Source organism: Pteropus vampyrus, unplaced genomic scaffold (assembly GCF_000151845.1).
Source record: "Pteropus vampyrus isolate Shadow unplaced genomic scaffold, Pvam_2.0 Scaffold1, whole genome shotgun sequence".
Taxonomy (NCBI): domain Eukaryota; kingdom Metazoa; phylum Chordata; class Mammalia; order Chiroptera; family Pteropodidae; genus Pteropus; species Pteropus vampyrus.
The window spans coordinates 35895100-35915211 of NW_011888782.1; the positions used below are offsets into that span (position 1 = coordinate 35895100).

At 38.9% G+C, this 20112-nt stretch overlaps 1 pseudogene; it reads left to right on the forward strand.

The window, feature by feature from the left end:
- Window positions 1-312: 312 nt before the first annotated feature.
- On the forward strand, window positions 313-14679 carry LOC105308678 (annotated as a pseudogene).
- The last annotated feature ends 5433 nt before the right edge of the window (window positions 14680-20112 follow it).

Genomic DNA, 20112 nt, shown 5'->3' on the forward strand with positions numbered 1-20112 from the left:
TTATATTAAAAATTACTTGTTTTTATCTGAAATTCCAGTGTAACCGGGCATTCCCTAGGTTATTTGTTAAATCTGGTGACTCTAGATAATGATAATGATGATAATAATAAATAATAATAATAATAATAATAAATACCTACCTCAGAGAGTTACTGTGAAGATTAAATTAAATACTTGATTAAAACCCCTCACACCACACCTAATATAGAAGTAGAGAAACAGCTCGAGTGACTTCCTTTTTACTTGCCTCTGCCACTATCAACTAAAGGTTAGGCTTGTTCTGCTTAGCTCCTTTGCATAGAGCAATGCCAACAGAGATAGGTTTTGATTCAAGACAAGGAAAACTCTTCCTGATGGGTTGCTTCAGGGAAGGCCTTGGAGCCCAGGACCAGAAGCCTTGAAGAGGAGAACCAAACACCACCCCCAGGTAAAGTTTCTACTCCTGAGATTCTGAATTGGTATTTTGAGACAGAAGTGAAATCAGGAGTGTGGTGATATGTGAAGCACGGAGCACAACAGCAGTTTGTCCGATTCTTATGCAGTGGTTCTTAGGAAAAGTCAGGGATGGGATTCAGTGGTAGATTTCACCCTTCGTATTACTCCATTGGTGTGCTGATGACCCACCTCATCAAAGGGACCTTCATGTTTTGTGAGGTGTGAAGATTATACAATAATGGGAGCCGTTTTTAAGAAAAAGAATGCAAATTTACAAATACAAAATTAGGCATGAAAGTGAATATATACTTAGAATGAGGAAATAGATCATGACAAATTACAGGAGCACTAGTGAATTAGGTCTCTTTCTTCTGAGATCTCTTCAAATGATTTACCAGAAATTCTGGCATAGAAATGTTTCTGATTGTGACTCAGCTCCTCTCTCTACCTGGAACACTCTACAACTCTTAGCAACTCAGAGTGCTCAGAGCCCATACAAGTGTGGGGACTTAAAACTTACACTTTATCAGTTGCTTGGTCTATCTTTTGCCCCTAACCAAATACATTTACAACTGTGGTTATTACACAAACAATATTGTAAGAGTGTTAATGAAAAACTTAAAAAAAAGGGAGGGGGGACTCATAATTCCACCATTTTAACCAACCATCTGTTTCCTTTTCCCATATTCCTTTTGCAGTCTGTGTTCATATATGCATAATGCATGGACTTAAAATCATGGTATGGATACAACTTCACATTCTTTTTCACTTAACATGCTATCATTTCCTTATGGTGTTCCATTATCTTCATCAATGTGTTATTTCAAGACTGCACAGTCATCCACCTTCCTGCCATGATTAGAAATTTATATTATACAAATGAGAATTTTGAAGATAGGAACAGAATTTTAGCTTGACTATGGACAATTCTAACCTCGAAAAATTTTTTAAGAAAGAAAGAAAGCTGCCAGCAGCATTGTAATTTACAGAAATGTAAATAATCTGTCAATTTAAAGAAAAAAAAATGAGTCAAACCAATTATTTGGTGTGGGCAGATAAAAAAAACTATCAGCAGGTTGGATTTTCACTTTTCAACTAATTTCTTTAGTAAAGCAATTGAAAATTCAGTGTGAATGACCCGTCTCATGGGGTCATTGAATAGAATAAATAGAGATCGCCATGTGACTGGATACTACAGTGGACATTTTTTCCTCAGGAATATTTGCTAATGAAGAGTATTCCTTCTGGAGTCACATCATGCCAAATTCTAGGGAAGTAATTTAATTATGCCAATTAGAATTCGAATTATTCCACAAAACACTATAAAGTCCCTCTCAAACTTCTGAACAAAATGTGTCAATAGTGCTCAGTAGTTTTGCCTTCCTGGATAGAAATTAGGAGTTGATTATAATATGATTCATAACTTCATGGAACAGTTGCTGTGGGTGGACTCGTGTCACTCACATCCTCCTTTACATCCATGGGCACATCTCCTTACCTTTCACTTTCTCAACTTCTCTGTGGGATGAAGCAATCAACCCACCTATAGGGGGTTGACTTTTTTAAACTCTAGTATAAAAAACTTGGATGGTAAATACATGGCAAAAGAATCCAAAACTCCTATTCTAAATTCTTTGAGTGTCATATCAGGTGGCAAGTTCAGGTTTAAAATGTCTTTCGTATGATTTAGAACTATCTCTACAGCCCATTAGATTCATAAGCAAAGGCGATTACAGCTCATCACAACTCACAGCATTATACCAAGATGGGTATAAGCTATCAAAATACAGTTATTTTTAGAATGAACCTTCACATTAATCGGCATGACTCACCTTATTTTGGGGTTCCTAATATATCAGTCGTGATAAAAGTCCCCTATGAGTTCATACATCTGCAGCTTCCTGTTCTCATGTTAACTACAGTAAGGATCTGAGAGCATCCGAGTGAGGCTGGGTCTTTGTTTTAGCTGAAAGTGTCTTGGTTCCTACGTTGTAGCAATGCCAAAGCTTAGACCCTTCCTAAGTGTCAACTTGTAATATCCCCTCAGACTTTATGGCCTCAGTGCCTTGTAATAGGAGATAAGATTTGGGGGGTAACTCCAAAGAACTGATTTCAGAGTCTCCTAAGGTATCAATCTCCCTTTTGCATCAGTGGCTCATCTAATGTCACAGAAATGGTGATGATCAAAGGGTTTTTGCCTAGCAAAGGCAAAAATGTGTACATTTATTTATTTATTTTTAAAAGTTTATAAAAGCCAATGTCTACGTGAACCAAAAACAGGGAATGACATTCTGACCAGCCAATTTGCTCACTGAAGCTTTTGTGAAATGAAATTTTCTTTGCTTCCTATTTTTATGCTGTCTTATAGTGTTGTTGGCACTGGTAACAATCACACTTGGCACTTCTGTCAAGCTTTTCATCCAAAGATTTCAAAGTGCTCCACAACAGGATTTCAATCTCACTGCAGGGTAGGGAGGAAGGTCAGCTCTATTATGCCTAGTGAGCAGATGGGATGCCTGGGAGGTGACGTGACTTATGTGCATGCCCCGCAAGGCTGCAAGAGAGCCCAATCTTCCTAATTTCTAATTCAGTCTGCTGTTCACTTGTCCAGGCTGGTGCGGCCTCTTCTTCGAAGGACTGAATGTTAGGCTCAGCAAGACATGTTACAAACAGCTTGTTAAGTGTTTTATTGGAAAGCCACCATGCCAAAGTGACTGACCTCAAGAAGAAATTAGAAGCCCAAATCAAAAAAGGTCTGATCTGTTTTTGAGAACTACTTTTCAGTCTTTCAGAACTTGGACAAATAAGCCTCAAAAGTTAGTGCAAATCTTCTAAGTGAAAAATGGCTACCAGATTTCAATACTTGAAAATATCAAAGTATTGGCAAGGAAGTCAAGCAACAAGAATCTTATACTCTGCAGTTGGGAATATAATTAGTACAACCACTCAGGAAAACAATTTAGCAATAGCTTGTAAAATTGAACCTACATATATACTTAAATCTAGCAATTCCATTCCCACATATATACACATATGTATATGTATACATTTTAAATATATTTATATGTTCATTAAATGAAATATTATCCAGGGGTGAAAAATGAATCAATTATATGTTCACATAAAATATGGATATATCTGATATATAGTACTTAATGAAAAAAAGCAAGAGTGGGAAGATGAAATTAAAAAAGAATACATTTTTATAAAGCTCAAAATATGAAAACTAAACATATATTTAGAGGCACAAACATATACAAGATAACGCCATTTTTTTTTAAAGCAAAGGAATGATAATGGCAAAAGCAGGATGGTGGCTGCATCTTGGGAAAGGCAAGTATCTGAGGTTGGGGGGTGAATTAGTCAGGGTTCTGCATAGAAACAGAACCAACAGTATATGTATAGGAGAGATTTATTATTAGGAATTGACTCATGTGATTATGAAGGTTAAGAAGTCCCGTGATCTGCCATCTACAACCTGGGGACCCAGAAATGCCAGTGGTATAATTCCAAGCATGTGACAACCAGGAAAGCCACTGGTCTAAATCCCAGTCCAAGGGCAGGAGAAGACCAATGTCCCAGCTCAAGTAGGCAGGCAGGAAGCAAAAAAAGTGAATTTTTTCTTCCTCTGCTTTTTCTTCAGTCTACTTTTCTAAGTCAGTTCACCGATTTAAATGCTAAGCTCATCCAGAAACATTTTTGCAGACACATCCAGAAATAACATTTAACCTGGGCACCCCATGGTGCAGTCCAGGTGATACATAAAATTAGCCATCTCAGGAAGGAACACAGAGTAGTTGGAATGTTTTAGTTCTTGGGTTGGGTGGTAGATTCCTGTGATTTTGTTTTACCATTTTCTTTGAAATTACATAGATGTTACATATATTCTTTTCAAATATTACAAAAATTTTAAGTCTGATGATTTAAAAGTGAAAAAAAAAGACTTTAAAAATAAAGCATAGGCCTCTCCTAATTGTTTTGTGTGTGTGCAGAGTTTATTATACTGCTTAAAGATCATAAAACATCTAAGATTTTTAAGGATCAGTATTTTTAAAACATCAATTCAACAATAGATCAAGAAAAATATTTGAAGATAAAAAAAGAAAATTATATGAAACAGAGTGATGCAGGACAGGGCAAATTCCCCTGAGTGGGGTAAGACCAAGCCCTGCACTGAGAGAAGAAGGGCCATTGGTGGAGAATGTAGAAAGAATACAACACACGTGCCAAAGTTAGAGTCAAAGGGAAAGTTTATTAGAAAAGGGGTAACACCCCACAGACTGAATGTGGTCTCCTCTCTGAAGCAGAGAGTGAGAGGAACCCTGAGTGTTCAAGGAATTTAGTTTATATATCATTTCTTTGGTTCCCATTTCTTTTGATATGGACATACAGTGAGGAAGGGGAAGAGTGTGTAGCCCGAAAGGCCTGCTGGCATTTCCCAGCCTTTAATCCATATGTTGCTCATGGTTTCAGCCACAGAAAATGAATGATTTTATTTGTGTAGGGCACCACTTAAAAACCCTTTTGTTTCCATTTCCCCTACACAGGTGTGGGAAATGGGTTGGAAGCAATCCCAGCAGAAATCTTCCTTTGTTGTGCAGGCATCCTGCTGGCCTGGCTGCAGGGCTGATGGCATATTGCAGTCTCTGAATGTAGCTTGATTAACATTTTAATTCTCTTGACTCCTCCCTACATTAAAAGTATGACCTAAAAAAGAGTTATTCTAGTGAGTTGGTAAAGAGTTCGTATAAACTAAGAAGCAAGATAAACTGAATATAAAATCTGGGAAAACATATGAACAAAATTTATATGAAAGTTCAAATGAGAAAGATATGAAAGAGGTTTTAACTTCATTTGTAAACAAAAAAATGCAGATCATTTAGGTTTTTGTTTAATCTAAACCTTTTTTAACTATAACATCGAGAAGATTGAAAAAAGACTAAGTATTGGCAGGAGTTCAGAGAAGCGGGCATAAACACCGCTGACGTACAACATTTTGTAGAAGCATTTTGGAAATAGAATTCAGTAGTTTTAACTACACCCATAACTTTTCACCCAATAAGGTCCTGGAAACCTTTCCAAAAGAAATTATTAAAAACCCAAAAATGTTCACAGCAACATTATCTTTAACGGCAAAAATGAGCCTAAGTGTTAAACAATAAGAGAATGATTAAATAAAGGATCCTCAATGAATATTATGCAGCGATTAGCAATGGTGTTTTCAAAGAGTATTTACTGAAATGGGAGAATGCTCGTGCTAAGTGAAAATCAGGATTAATCGTTCGTACCGCACAATTTTAGATTTGTAAAATATATGCATACACACATGCACACATACACACACACACACACACAGAAAAACTCATGGAAGATGTCAAAAGGCTTAAATGGAGGTCTCTGTATTATGAGTTTATATGTGGCTTTTAGTTTCTCTTTTATTTTCTTCCATGGTTTCTACATTTTGTAGTTTAATAATAAAATATAAATATTTTTTGAGATAATAGGAAGTATCTACAATAGAAGAGCAGCCATTTCCTGTAACATAACCTTGCTGGATCATAAAATGTCCATTATAGGGTGATTAATTCTCTCAGTTTGCCTAGGACTTTCCCAGTTATAGCAACAAAAGTGTCACATTCTGAGAACCCTTCCAGCCCCAGGGAAAACCGGGACAGTTGATCATCCTACTGTTTGGCCTGAAAAATTCACAAGAGTGGAACGATTTCTCAACTGTAAATTGCACCAGTAGTCTTGATATTTCCTTCAGTCCTCCCATAGAAGTGGCTATTTTGGCCTTGTAGATTTATGAAGATGGTTAAATAAGTCACACCTTAAAGAGCTTGTTGAAAGAACAGCAGATTTGCATAAGTGCTAAATAGGATGGTTAAACTAAATTGTAAAAGCTCTGAATGTGTACTCAAATAGGTCAGAACAAGAACTACCTCTTAGGGAAGAGAAGCCCATTTATCTCTCATTGCGTATGTGTGCATTTATCTCTCATTGTGTGTGTGTGTGTGTGTGTGTGTGTGTGTGTGTGTGTGCACGCGCCCTTTTGCAAGAGTGGGAGTGGTGGGTGTATAGTGTCACCAGAGGAAAACTGAGCTCTGGGGAATCCTCTTAGAGGGTGATGCAAACTCCCCAGTTAGGGTTAAAGCCCGAGGGAAGAACAAGGATTCGGGTTAGAACTACTTTAACCAAGCTTCCTTACACAGTCAGGACAAATCCCCTCCCATACTCAATCTTCAGGAAGTTTTTCTACATCTTTGCTTAGAAAAGCACCTTGAAGATGTGGTAGAAGTAGGAAAATGTGTGCTAAGAGCGATCTCTGTGTCACAGAGGATAGCCAAGTGTAGCAGATCATGGGCGGCGGGGACCTCAGATGCCTGTTCAAGCCAAGCCTTGCCACTTCCCAGCCACGTGAGTACCTTTGGGCAGTTACTTAGTCACTCTCTGTGCCTCAGTTTCTTCACATATAAAATGTAGATGCTAACAGCACCTACCTTATAGTGTTGTGAGAATTATAGATGTTTATAGACAATAAGAGCTTGGAGCAGTGTTTGGAGGTGGGCGCACTGGTGATTTATTAGGGAACATTTCTAAAATCGGCATCAGGTATAGCTAAAGGTAGAAGTAGTATTGAGAAGAGGGAGAGGCTGAGCTCTGATTAAGTCTTGACGCAGCCTCAGTGGGGACCCTCCAGATCTGTCCTGAGTTGGGGAGAATGCCTTTGGTCTTGATACTCCTGTAATCAATCAGATCAGGTCCGCCTGGAGAAAGCGGAGGGTGGGGGTGACTCTGGTATGGAAGCTGTGAGTCACCTCTCAGGACTCCTCCAGCAATTCTAGGGGCAGGGATCTGAAATTGCTGCATTTGTTTTGGCAGAGATATTTAGGCAGGTCTCTTCCTGAGAAGTTGGGGACTGATCTGATAGTTAATTTTGTCTGGAGAATTCCCCTAACGTCCTCACTGAAACTTCCTTAGTTTTCACAGCATTCTAAGATGATCCCACTCAGCCTTCTGTCCCTCTCTCCTCTACTCAGAATCAGATTCCTTAAAATTTGTTGTGAACACTGTGATGTTCTGCCTCAATTTCCTTTTAGGAACAAATTTTAAAGTTTTATATTTTTTAGTCTTCTTTAATTTTATTTTACATTTTGAACATGTAAAATTATGTGATTCAAAAGCCCAAACTAAAAATACCAAACAAACAAAAACAAGAAATGTGCTCAGAGAATTCAGATGCCCACCCTGAAAGGCAGAAAACAGGGTAGAGAAATTGTTCTAGACTAAAAGAGAAATATGGTGACTGATTAGTTGGGGGGGGTGGGGGCGTAGCTAGATATGAAAAACAAGTATGCCAAGATGCTAATAATTGTAGATCTAGGTAAAGAACACTTCATTTTTCCTTGAGTCTTTCTGTAAATTTTGAAAGTTTTCAAAACTATAAATACAGGAAGAAAGAAACAAATCTCTCCTGGTTGAAGTATCTGGCACTTGGGTTCTTATTTATCTGTAAACATATTAAAACAGAAAAGACAACAATGTGCCCTAAAGGGGCCAAATAAGTCATACACCTAAACTACATCCTAATTTTTAATCAGTCGAGCAAGAATTGATAGAAGGAGATCTCTGGGTTTTAATATAAAACACTCTTTGATTCTGAATGAAATTCTAGACAGAGGAATTAAACACGTAATCTGGGAGCACTTAGAAAGGAAAGCAGCAATCACTGGGAGACAACATATGCTCATGAAGACTAGGTCACACAAAATACAGCTTTCCCTGTGGGGAACATCAAAGATATAATATAACTTACTTATAAACAAGGTATTCAAAAAAGTCGATTGTATTGTGATTAAAATGGAGAAATATAAGCTGGGTTATTAGCTGAGCTTTCCTTCCCATCCCTCATTCCTTTACCTTTTACTCATTTATCGAATATTAAATCGTATGTCCAGCACTGGGCTAGATGACAACCCAATTAGAATTAATGAACACATTACTATGTAGTAATGTGTAGACTTAAAGAAAATTTCAAATGATGTTTCTAAAGTGTGACCTAGAACCAGAAACATCAGAATCACATGTGCTTGTTAAAAATTCACCTTCCCGGAGTCCTAGCCCATACTTACTAAATCAAAATTTCTGGAAACAAGACTTAGAAATCTTCACGTTTAACAAATAACCCAGATAATTTTTTTTTACTTTAAAGTTCGAGAATCATACCAAAGTTCTCTGTCGTCTGTCCTAAAATCTTAAGCATGCTAGTCAGCAAATTAGGTGAATTCCAATATAAATTTTACCTATCAGATTTGAAGATGACTGAAAGTTGAAGGAAAAGCTGATAAAAGCATATTCAAGAATCAAACTTGAAAAAGACCTTGACAAAGGACAAGGATAGAATGAAATTAACAATATACAACTTAATAGGGTTAAATGTTAAGTTCTGCATCTAAGTTCAAAGAATCAACTACTTAAATACAAGGTAGGAAAGCTCTGGACTGACAGCAGTTCACTTGAAAAAGGTTTAAAGTTCAATGGAAGCCAAAACTGTGGTATTATTTTTAAAAATTAATACAAACTTTAGGATGTGTTAATAGAAACTGAAATTAAGGAAGGGAGACACAAGGTTATACCCATCACATTTTTCATTGGCAGAGCACATCTATTTTTAAATATTTAAATACGTATTTTTTAAAAAAAGACATGGTCAAGTGAGAATGTGTCCAAACAAAGGTGACTAGGTAGTAAAGTGTCTTAAACTTATATTATATGAAGACTTAATTAAGGAATAGAATATGTTTTTCATAGAAAAGTAAAGATTCATATGTCATGATAGCTGACTTTATAGGATTGAAAGGCTATTGACTTGAGGAAGGATTTATTTTGTCTGTATGGTTCCACAGAAAAGACTTAAATACACTGAGGTAAAATACAGGAAACTTATTTTTGATATAATGTGAGAAAAAATTATCTAAGAAGTAGAGGGTTCTATATAGGTCTAGGCTGTTTCCTTTAGAGATAGTGAGTTCCAGCCGTAGGTTAAAATAACCATCAAAGATACTGTAGAGAGAATTCCAATTAATCGATAAATCAGTCAAAGGAGGCCTTGCATGAACCAATAACAGTGATGATGTAAGTTTAACTCAACCCACTATAACTGAAATACAAAACTTTTTTTTAAGAAAAAGGAAAACAAATAAGAAAGGATACCTACATTACATATATGGTCCATTGAAAGATTCCATTCTTTAAATTTCTTTATAAGTTTACCCAGAATTTTGGTTTCAATAAAAGCTTTTCAGACCCTTATCTGGTTATATCAGTTGTTTACCTATCCAAAGGAATTGGTTCCTCGCATCTGTTAGAGGAACGTTTTTGGAGAAGGCAAGAGTCAGAATGCCCATGACACGCTTTTCTTGCCAAGGAAAACTGACAAGGTGAATCCTTAAACTGACATAATTCTAATCCTCAAACGATGTTACTCCACTGACAGGACAATAGCTAACCTCACCAGAAGAGGGAATGAACTTGAGGGCAAACAAGACGTAGGCTAGCCGGTGCTCTGTGAGGCAGCTTGGCAAAAAAAAAATCCATGTCGAAATAGGAATAATGGTGATTAATTAAAGGAATTATGTTCCCCCTTTTGGAAAGATTTACATTTAATATACAAATTGGTTTGGATATTTGAAAAATGGAGCAGAAGCAAAAGATACCTTAAAAGAAAGTAGGCTGTAGAGGTTATGAAAGACCACTGGATATACTGAAATTACAGTAGGCAAGAGCTATAACGAAGTAGAAAACAAAAGATATATAAAGCAGTGGTAAGGGTGGTTGGCTGGTGGGAGAAAGTACTGTTGAAGCAGGCATACAGACCCTTGCCAGAACTATCTTAGTGTAGCGGATAAAGCATTCAACTGCTGAGGTGATGTCAAGACAATTCATATCCCAGAGCCATCTTGGATTTATTTTAGCTAACTCTGTTCTTTGAACAACATTCTTATCTCCAGCATTAACTGTTGTGTAGCTCTGGCTATTTGCTGTCCTTATTTCTATATAAATCCTACACAATACTTCCTTGACTTTTCTACTTAAGCAAAGAAAAGAATGTGTACACTAGCAGTCTGGGACCTGGCGCAAGCAGCTGATCACAAGCTCAACATTTCTTTGCAGCCTCAAGTTACTTTTGTTTTTTAAATTTCACGAGAAATTTGCATTTTCCTCTTTAAAAGATCTGTATTAATTTTCATATAAAAATTGTTTAATCCATTGATTAAAATTAACAACTTGGGGAGATACGCCACATTTTTTTTCCAGTTGTTTCCCATAACTCATGGGAGATAACTCACACAATCTTCTGAGATATGACCACCTGCATTTGAGAAACAAGGTCTTACAATAAACTTACATTACTTGAGGTTATCTGAGTAACTGTTCCCTGAAGATTTTAACACAGTGGTTTTAGGGATAAGAGAGTGTGTGTGTGTGTGTGTGTGTGTGTGTGTGTGTGTGTGTGTGTCCCATTTCAGAACCTCTTCTGAATCACAAAAGCCAGAACCGACAGCATTCAAGATGTTTTAAATACTTATTAATCTGTAATAAAGTTAAACACATGCTACAGAAAAATGGAATTTAACGTTCAAACCGAAATATGCTTATTTGTTGATATTTTTATATCTTCCAGTGTTAAAAGTAAGCATATTTTATTTGCTTTTCTTAAGTTAGTGTTAATTCCCCCCACTTTGTTGTGGTCCATCTTATTTCTCTTAAACTCTACTTAAGAAATAATAGAGAGAAAAAAAAAAGGAAAGAAAGCCACAGACAAGAACAATATGAAGAGAATCAAGGAAGAATTAAAATTTGGTCAAAGTGTCGGGTTGCGTATAGAGTAATTTTTTCCAGTACATTTTATTTTAAAATTAATTATGTTAAAATTATATTTATCTACACTTAAGTGTCATTGGTAGTTATTAAAATTTATTATTAAACCCTAATAAAAATTAAATTTTTAAATTAAATATTGACTCCCAATAAACTAAATTTAAACAATTAACCCTAATAGCAATGGTGGGGATTATGGGAGAGGAGGAAATTCATTGTGAAACCCACTTTTTATTAAAAATTTTATGCATAAATGATGTTTAAAAAATTATGATTTTCCCTAAAAGCCTCCTCACTGAACTCCCTGCATCCAGCACAGCTATCCCACACAGTGGCCGAGAGATCTAACATCACACATCTCCATTTAAAATTCTTCCAGGGCACTCTGTTGTGTAAAAGGAAAGTTCAAACAAGGTGGACAAGGTACGGCCTGCTCTGACTCTGCATTCCTCTCTAATCTCATCTCTTACCACAAAACACTTCGCACTTTGTGTTCGATTGTACCAAGGAACCAGTTGTTTCCCAGAAGAACTCTCCCAAGCTTCCATACCTTCGTACATGCAATTCCCTTTGTCTAGAACTTTGTTACTCAAAGAGTGGTACATGGACCAGCAACATCAGCATCTCCTGGGAGCTTGTTAGAAATTCAGGCTCTCAGGCCTCACTCCAGACTTACTGAATCAGAATCCACATTTTAACAAGATCCTCACATGATTCTCATACACATTAAAATTTTAGAGTACAGTAAGTCCTCACTTAACGTCACTGGTAATTTCTGCAACTTTAAGCAGAACAACGTGTAAAGAAGCCACTTTTACCATAGGCCAGTTGATATAAACAAGAGTTAAATTCCTATGGCATCTCATCAATGATATAATGAAACGATATTATTTGAGGACCTGCTGTACTGCCTAGAATGCTCTTTCCAACTACTCCACCCATCTCACTGGTTCTCAGCCTTAGAGATCCAATGCCCCCATTTCATGTATTAAAAAACTAACCTGCCCTTTACTATCTTGAAATAAATGTCATGGATAACATATCTACCCTCATAATTTAAAAAATCCAATATAATACTTCAACTGTAGTAATAAAAAAGGCAAATAATATAAAATAAAATATGTATTTCTGTATGTAAATGCTTTGAGGCAGCTACTCTCAAAGACATGACAAACTGATGAAATGTATATCTAGACTCACTGGGGAATGACAGATATAAATGAAGACTGATTCAGGTGTATTGTATTGGTGACACAAATACTACGAGCAACAAGACAGTCAGTGACATGACTTTTCAAGATGGTGAACTACTCTCGGCAAAGGTCCAGAGAGAGCAAACACAATCTTCCTTTGGCTCACAAGGGAGTTGTATTCCTAGAAAATGTAGTTTTTAATAATAATAATAATAATAATAATAATAATAATAATAAAAACTGTGCAAAGCATGCAAAGCTTTGTGTTTATATGTAACGGGAGTTGGGTTTGGGGCTCAGCTCATTATAATAACCAGATTTTTACCTATATGAATGTCTGGGGGGGACACTCAAATGTCATGTTGGATGCAGGATTGTTATATAGGACTAAATCATGCATAGCAGGACAGCTAGCATCTCTGGCTTCCATCCACTAGATGCCAGAGCCATCTTCCCATCAGCGATCACCAGTAATGCCCCCTAAGATTTCCAGACTCACAGAGGGGGCAATGCCTCTCCTGCTGAGGACTGCTGGTCTACCCGATCCAGTTAATACTTCCTTCAAGCCTCAGTTTACACCGCCACCTTCTCCATTCCCAGAGCTTCCCTGGCTCTTTCCTTCCAAGGTGCTCTCTTATCTCCCCTGAACATACTTCCGGCCCAGCCTTGTAGTGCAAGAGGGCAGGTTTGCAGAGCAGGACCGTCTCTTAATCACCTTCCTATCACTCAGGGAATTGCACAGTATGAAACTGAGTAAATGTTCAGTTGAATAAATGACTTAAAAATAATAAATAAACAACTCAGAGCTTGTAGCTTAGAGATATTGCCACCCGTAACAACAGAATGTTTTCTAATATATCTGCTTTACCCTGAAGATGACATGATAAATATGAACAACATTTGGTAATCTTTTTTATTTTTTTTTTACTTCTTTACAACTGCAAGTATTTCTGCACGGTCTTTTTTCTTTCTTTCAATGTATTTATTCAGTGCCATTTTTGTCAGGCACTGAGTTGCACAATTCCTTTGAGGAATTCATGGTGCATCATGAGAAAGAACAAAGTACATAACTTGGTATATTTAAATCTAATGTTATACCTTCCTGATGGCACCTAGGAAAGGAGTGATGAATTCTGACCAGGGGATTGGGGATCATATCTTCCACACTGTAATAGTGCAAAAGTTCACGTTTTGGGACTTTTATATAAAGGTAGTATGAAGAAATATGTGATTTGTTCATTGAGGGCACTTTTCAAAACCCCTTTTTAAAAAAAGGGAAAAAAGATAAAACAGAAGGCAGCCATTCTCTCAAAGTTTCACTGTTATGGGTAAACTTTCGGCCCTCTGTTGCATGACTTGGAGCCCTGCTACACACCTTAGGTCAACTGTTAAAATCGGCCTTCTCGTCTCTTTCCAGCCAGCACTGACTGAGCCATGGGCATCTCTCTGGACAACTGGCACAAGTGCGGCGAGACCCGGGACAAGAGAAAGCCCTATCACGAGAAGCAAAAATACGAGCTGGGACGCTCTGCTGCCAACACTTAGATTAGCCCCCACCGCATACGCACTGCCCTGTGTGCAAGGGGGGCAACAAGAAGTACCGTGCCTTGAGGCTGGACGTGGGGAACTTCTCCTGGGGCTCCGAGTGTTGTATGCGCAAAAGAAGGATCATTAGTGTTGTCTACAACGCATCCAACAGCGAACTGGTCCGCACCAAGACCCTAGTAGAGAAAGGGACTGTGCATATCGACAGCTCACCGCAGGAAGTGGTCCGAGCCCCTCCATGCACTGCCTCTGGGCCGCAAGAAGGGGGCCAAGCAGACTCCTGAGAAAGAAGAGATTTTAAACAAAAAATGATCAAAGAAAATTTGGAAGAAATGTGATGAAAGGAAAAAAGAATGCCCAAATTAGCAGTCTTCTAGAAGAGCAGCTCGAGCAGGGAAAGCTTCTCGCATGCATCGCTTCATGACCAGGCCAGTGTGGCAGAGCAGATGGCAGAGTGGTAGAGGGTAAGGAGCTGGAGTTCCGTGTGAGGAAAATCAAGGCTGGGAAAGGCAAATAAACCCTCTTCCCTCCTATCTTAGCTCATGTTATAAAGGAGTTTATTGTTGGGGGAAAAAAAAAAATCAGCCTTCTAAAAGCATTGTCATTGTCATATTACTCTTGTCAAACAGGCAACTTGAAATTAATATTATTGTTTTTTTCCCCACTAATCTATTGAGTGTGGTACTTGTACTCTGAGGAAATGTACCACTAAAAAATATACTTCTTTAATTCAAATAGTAAATAGAATAGATCTTGACTATATTTGCACTTTTAGGGATGGGTCGTGGGGATGATGGTAAAAAAATTAAACAATATTTTTCATAGTTCTAATGTTTAAGAATTACAACATATATATTTGTCCCAGAGTATTCCACAGCTCCTGGCATGTCTGAGGCATATAACAAATATTTGTTGAGTGAATTAATGCACACCTACGTAAATGAAATGGTCTCTATTTCCATTTGTTCTGAACTTCGGAATTTTAATTAAAATCACTAAGCTTTAGGAAAGTCCAAAATGTTAAGGAAAGCTACTGTGGAAGGATTTTCTTCCCACCCCAGAGTGAATGCAGTCTTTGAAGCACTGAGGACTCTCGGTCAGGGAATGCTGTGACCTCCCGAACTCAGCACAAAGGTGGTCTTTTTTTCACTGGTTTCATGAGCTGGTGCCAGCTGAGTCTAGTTGGTGTGTGCTTCACACTTGAGTGAAATACTCCCTGCCCTTGGTTCTGGGAGCTCCACTCTGCTTCCTCCATCTGCTGCTTCTGATAAATGCTCACATTTTAAATATATTACTATCAGTTCACTCTCAAAGCGGTTTGCCAGCTCTCCACACAGCAAACAACCTCACTGGCACAGAGCCACTTCTTGGGTGGAAAGAATTTGGGCAGACAGAAGACATATCTCCCAGTGAGGAGGATGAAAGAGAAGAGGGAGAAAATTGTCTGGAGAAGCTGATGACAAAGCCCTTGTCTGTATCCTGCAAGTCTCCAGGGGCCATCGAAATCGACTCGGGGCTCTGGGGTATCCACCGTGAGCAGGTTGAAGTGTGGCCGTTCTGAGAACGGAGCGGAGGTGAAGCTGAAAAAGATGCTTTGCTTTTTCTCTGAAAACGAATTGAACGTTCTTAGGATGGTTGGCTAAAAACTCTCCAATATGAATAACCTCTAGGAAAGAAAAAAAGATAGGGCTGGAATTTGCCTCCAGCCCTCAAAGGCTCCTCAGGTACTTATACCATTTAAGCAGCTCTTCCAAGTCCCCCTGCTAGTTTCAGCTGGCAGTTGCCTCCCTTTCAGTGTTTCTTCCTTCCAGCAACTGATCTCTAGCCAGCTTAATCACCAATTGCATTTGAGAAAGATGGAATAATGTGGTGTGGAAGGTCTCCCTGAAGAACACAATCACAGCAGAAGCCAGTAGGGTAGATGTTTATTTTCTCACAGTTGTGGAATCATAGAATATTAGAGCTAGAAGGAGAGTTAGGGAACATCTAATCCAATTCCTTTATGCTAAAAGCATCTTCAATTTTCCTGTCCCAAACTGACTCCCGATACCCATCTCCCCAACCCCTAAACAAAGCTCCCCTCTTGGTTTTTCACCATTTCAGTAACGGTGACTCCATTTCTCCTGTTGCTCAGGACAAAACCTTGGAGTCATTTCTAATTTCTCTCACACCCCACATCTGGTACAACAACAAATCATGCAGGCTTTACTTTTAAAATATCGCCAGGACCTGACCCCTTCTTGCCACCTCCACTGCTACTACCCTGGTCCCAGCCACCTTCATCTCTCCTCTGAATTATAAAAGCCCAGGGATCAGCATGGGCCAAATCTGGCCAACCACCTGGTTTTTTAAATAAAGCTTTATTGGAACACAGCCATACTCATTAGTTTACCTTATGCTACAACAGCAGTGTCAAGGAGTTGCAACAGAGACCTCATGGCTTGCAAAAAATATTTACCATTTCTGGCCAACCCCTTCAATAGATTATTAAATCACAAATTGAATAATATCTCTGCCTTGCTCAAAAACCCTCTCATGCAAAGTAAAAGCTAAATTCTTATAAGGTCATGTGTAAACTGAACCCCTCCATGATCTTCTGACCTTATCCCTACTATTCACCCCTGCTCAATCTCTTCTGGCCACACTGTCCTCTCCCTCACCCCTACCTCCTCTACCCTCTGCACTTCCTCAGACAAGGTAGGGATGCACCTGATACAGGACCCATGTTTACTGTCCCCTCTGCTGCAAATGATCTTCACATTGACATTTGCCTGGCTTGCTCACCCTTTATTCACTTTTTTTACTCAAATGTCACCTTCTAATGAGCCTTCTCCAACTCCCTTATTTAAAATAGCACTCTTCTCCCATCTTCCCTCATCAGTTTATTTTTCTTGATGGCATCGATCACATTTCTCTCGTATATTGTATCTGTTGTCTCTCCCCTTGTCCCCACTAAAATGCAAGCTCCATGAGGGCAGGGGTTTTGTCTGTGCCTAGCCATGTACTAGGTGTTCAGTAACTTTTTGAATTAAGTTTTTGGAAGCAGTGATGCTACAGCAAATGTGAAATATATCAGTGTCTTACCAAGGGTTTCTACAAAACACTCTTGCTTAGGGAAGTATCGCCGGGAGCTCCAGGCATAAATGACCTGTAGATTTGGGTAGGCCCGTTATTCCTCACTTTCCCACTACCCTTTTTCCATCTTATTTTTTAACATGTGACTAGTGTCTTTGTGATATTCCTTGAGTCTATGGCTATAGTTTCTACAGTATTTCTGATCTCATTCTTTCTTTTTCACCTATCATTATTAAAACATATTTCTCTGGCTTCTATTACCAAAAGACTCTGGCCCATTCCCTTCTAAGCTGATAAACTCATTAAAGTCCAAATATTAATGAATAATAATGTTTCTACCTCCTAGAAAATAATTTGCATTTAAACAACTTTCAGTGCTTGAACCCAAAGAGGCCAACGATGTGGGAATTCCCAACAAGCAAAAGGCCTGGGCCAGCTGGGGTAGTTATGGAGAGGTCCCTGAAGCAAAATCAAATCACAGCTCATTGGCAGCTGTCCACTGTGCCTCAACAGGGTGAGTCCAGCCATGCATATTTCCATCAGAGTGTGCAAGTACACAGATACACAGAGTGTCAATTAGAGGCACTGAGAACATTTTAACTTGCATGGAAATGAGCCTGTCACTTATGATACATGTACACACTTACATATATTACTATTGATTTCTTTCCTTCGTGCTTTGATAGCTTTTCATCTAACTTACAGTCCCACTAGCACAAAGCTACTTCTTGGGGGAGGAAAAGGAAGCTGGATAGGAATAGAACTCAGCCCCTGAAGAGGCAAGAGAGGGAAACTGGGGAGTGACTATTGGAGCACAAATCACCAGCATGTTCCATTGGCCTTCTGGGGACATGCTTACCACACTCCACAACACAGTGAGGGTTCTGAGGAAGAAAAAATTGAGAAGTACAATGTTTTCAGCAAAAAAAGGACCCCCCGCCCCCCAAAAAAAATTTCTGGTTCACAAGATTTTGTGCTGTACCAGGGAACCAATATACATTTTCAGGTAATCCAGTACTGCCAGACAAAATTAAGAGAATCATCTGAACAACTAAGGAAAAGGAAAATATCCTTTAGCAAATCTGTCTGATTTGTCCATCAGGAGCCCTTCTTACATCTCCAGAGGAAGAAGCGCTCGTGCACACCCCACGGACAAGGATGCAGCTTGCCTTTTGAGGATAGTGCAGGTTAAGATGAAGCCTTTACCTTGATTTACCAGAATCAGCTCCAGGTGGCCTAGCTCATATGGCTGTCATAAATGAATGAATCATTTTCTTCTGAATTATCATAGAATATGACTCGTTTCTCCTCTACTTCACATACTGTGAAGTAGAAGTGCCTCTGAATTTGTCATTTGGTGAAGCGGGTATTGATCTATCATTCTTCCCGGGAATCATCCACCTTCTTTACTTCATTGTCTAGGCAAAGAGACACGATTATGTAACCGTAAGAAAGATTTGCACATTTTATCAAAATGGCACATTTGTGAGTGGAAACTCACAAGAGATTAGCACAGGTTTCAGAAACTAAGTACCTTGATGGACATACAAGAAAGCCAGTTTGTAAACTACAGTGAAATCAGTTTCTTAAACCACTTCTAAACTCACTAAATATAGAACTAAACAGATCATCAAGCCACTTGGAAGTACACATTGGTTTCTATCAGAACAGAAGTAGGAGATGTGCCCTTTCACCACAAGATTTTACAGAAATCCTGCTTCTACATGAGAGGCTTCTCTTGGAGCTGACAGGATTGTCTCCTGGGCACTGGCACAGCCAGACGAGCACTTGTGACCACAGCTAACACAAAATGCCCAGGGGGCCATGAGAGAGCTGGAGTTCTGAGGGGTTTTCCACTGCACTATAGGTGGGTCTTTCCCACCAAATCAAAGGGGATGGAGTTGCTGATGACATTTTTATCAGGATTAATCACCTCCTAGGCAGGCCACCTGACTGCTGAGGTCAGACCTTAAGTCGGTGGCTCCTAAACTTTAGTGTGCACCAGAGTCACCTGGAAGACTCCCTAAACCACAGATTGCTAGGCCCCACTCCAGAGTGTAATAGGTTTGAGCCAGGGCCCAAGAATTTGCATTTCTAACAAGCTACTAGGTACTGCAGATGCTGCTGATCTAGTTGCTACACTTTGAGAATCATCCCTCTAAGCCCAGTGTTTATCTAATTTTTTCCATTCCTCTTACTGTTGTGGTACATGGAGCCTGCATTTGGGCAAAAGAGGGTGGAAGGTGCAGCCGTGGCAGCAGCAGCTGGCATATGGGGGCCTTCAAGTCCAGGCTGCCATTCAAGACAGACAGATATGTAAGGTTACAGGAACACGGCATCAGGTAACTTTTCTCATGATTCCAAGTATACACATCTGTCTTGTCTAGCAGTTTTGTCCTAGTTTATGCACTTCACTTTTAAAGCCTATCATCCAATGAGAGTTTGAGTCCACTGGCCGACACCCATAGCACTTAGACCAGTATTGGAGAAAAGTAGATTGGCAAATATACCCAGATAACTCCTATAACATCAATAAACAAACTTAAAGAGACAGAGTGTCTCAAGTAATTTTGCACAAGTGGCCATAGAAGGACAGGGAGGAACACACCAAGACAGTCTTGGTTCAAGAAGAGAACAAAGGTTTCTTGGCAGATATTCCTGGCTGCTGCAGATGGGGAACTCCTTTGAACCTGGAGATGAGGCTGTCAGCCTGAAATGTAGACAGCTACTCTGTAACTAATTTCAAAAAACACTCATGCCCTCTTGCTTTCATTTTTTTTTTTTTCCTAGAAAACTTGCCCCTCTAAGGGTACAAAAGGCTGTCTTTAAAATCTATTTCTTTCTATACCTTGGCCCCAAGGAGCAATTATACTGCAGTAAAATATAGCCAATGGCCAAACCATTAGCCAAATATAGTTGGGGCTAAGAGGAACAGGGAGCCTGAAAAGTGGTTTTGATTAATGCCAGTATTCAAGAGTGTTTT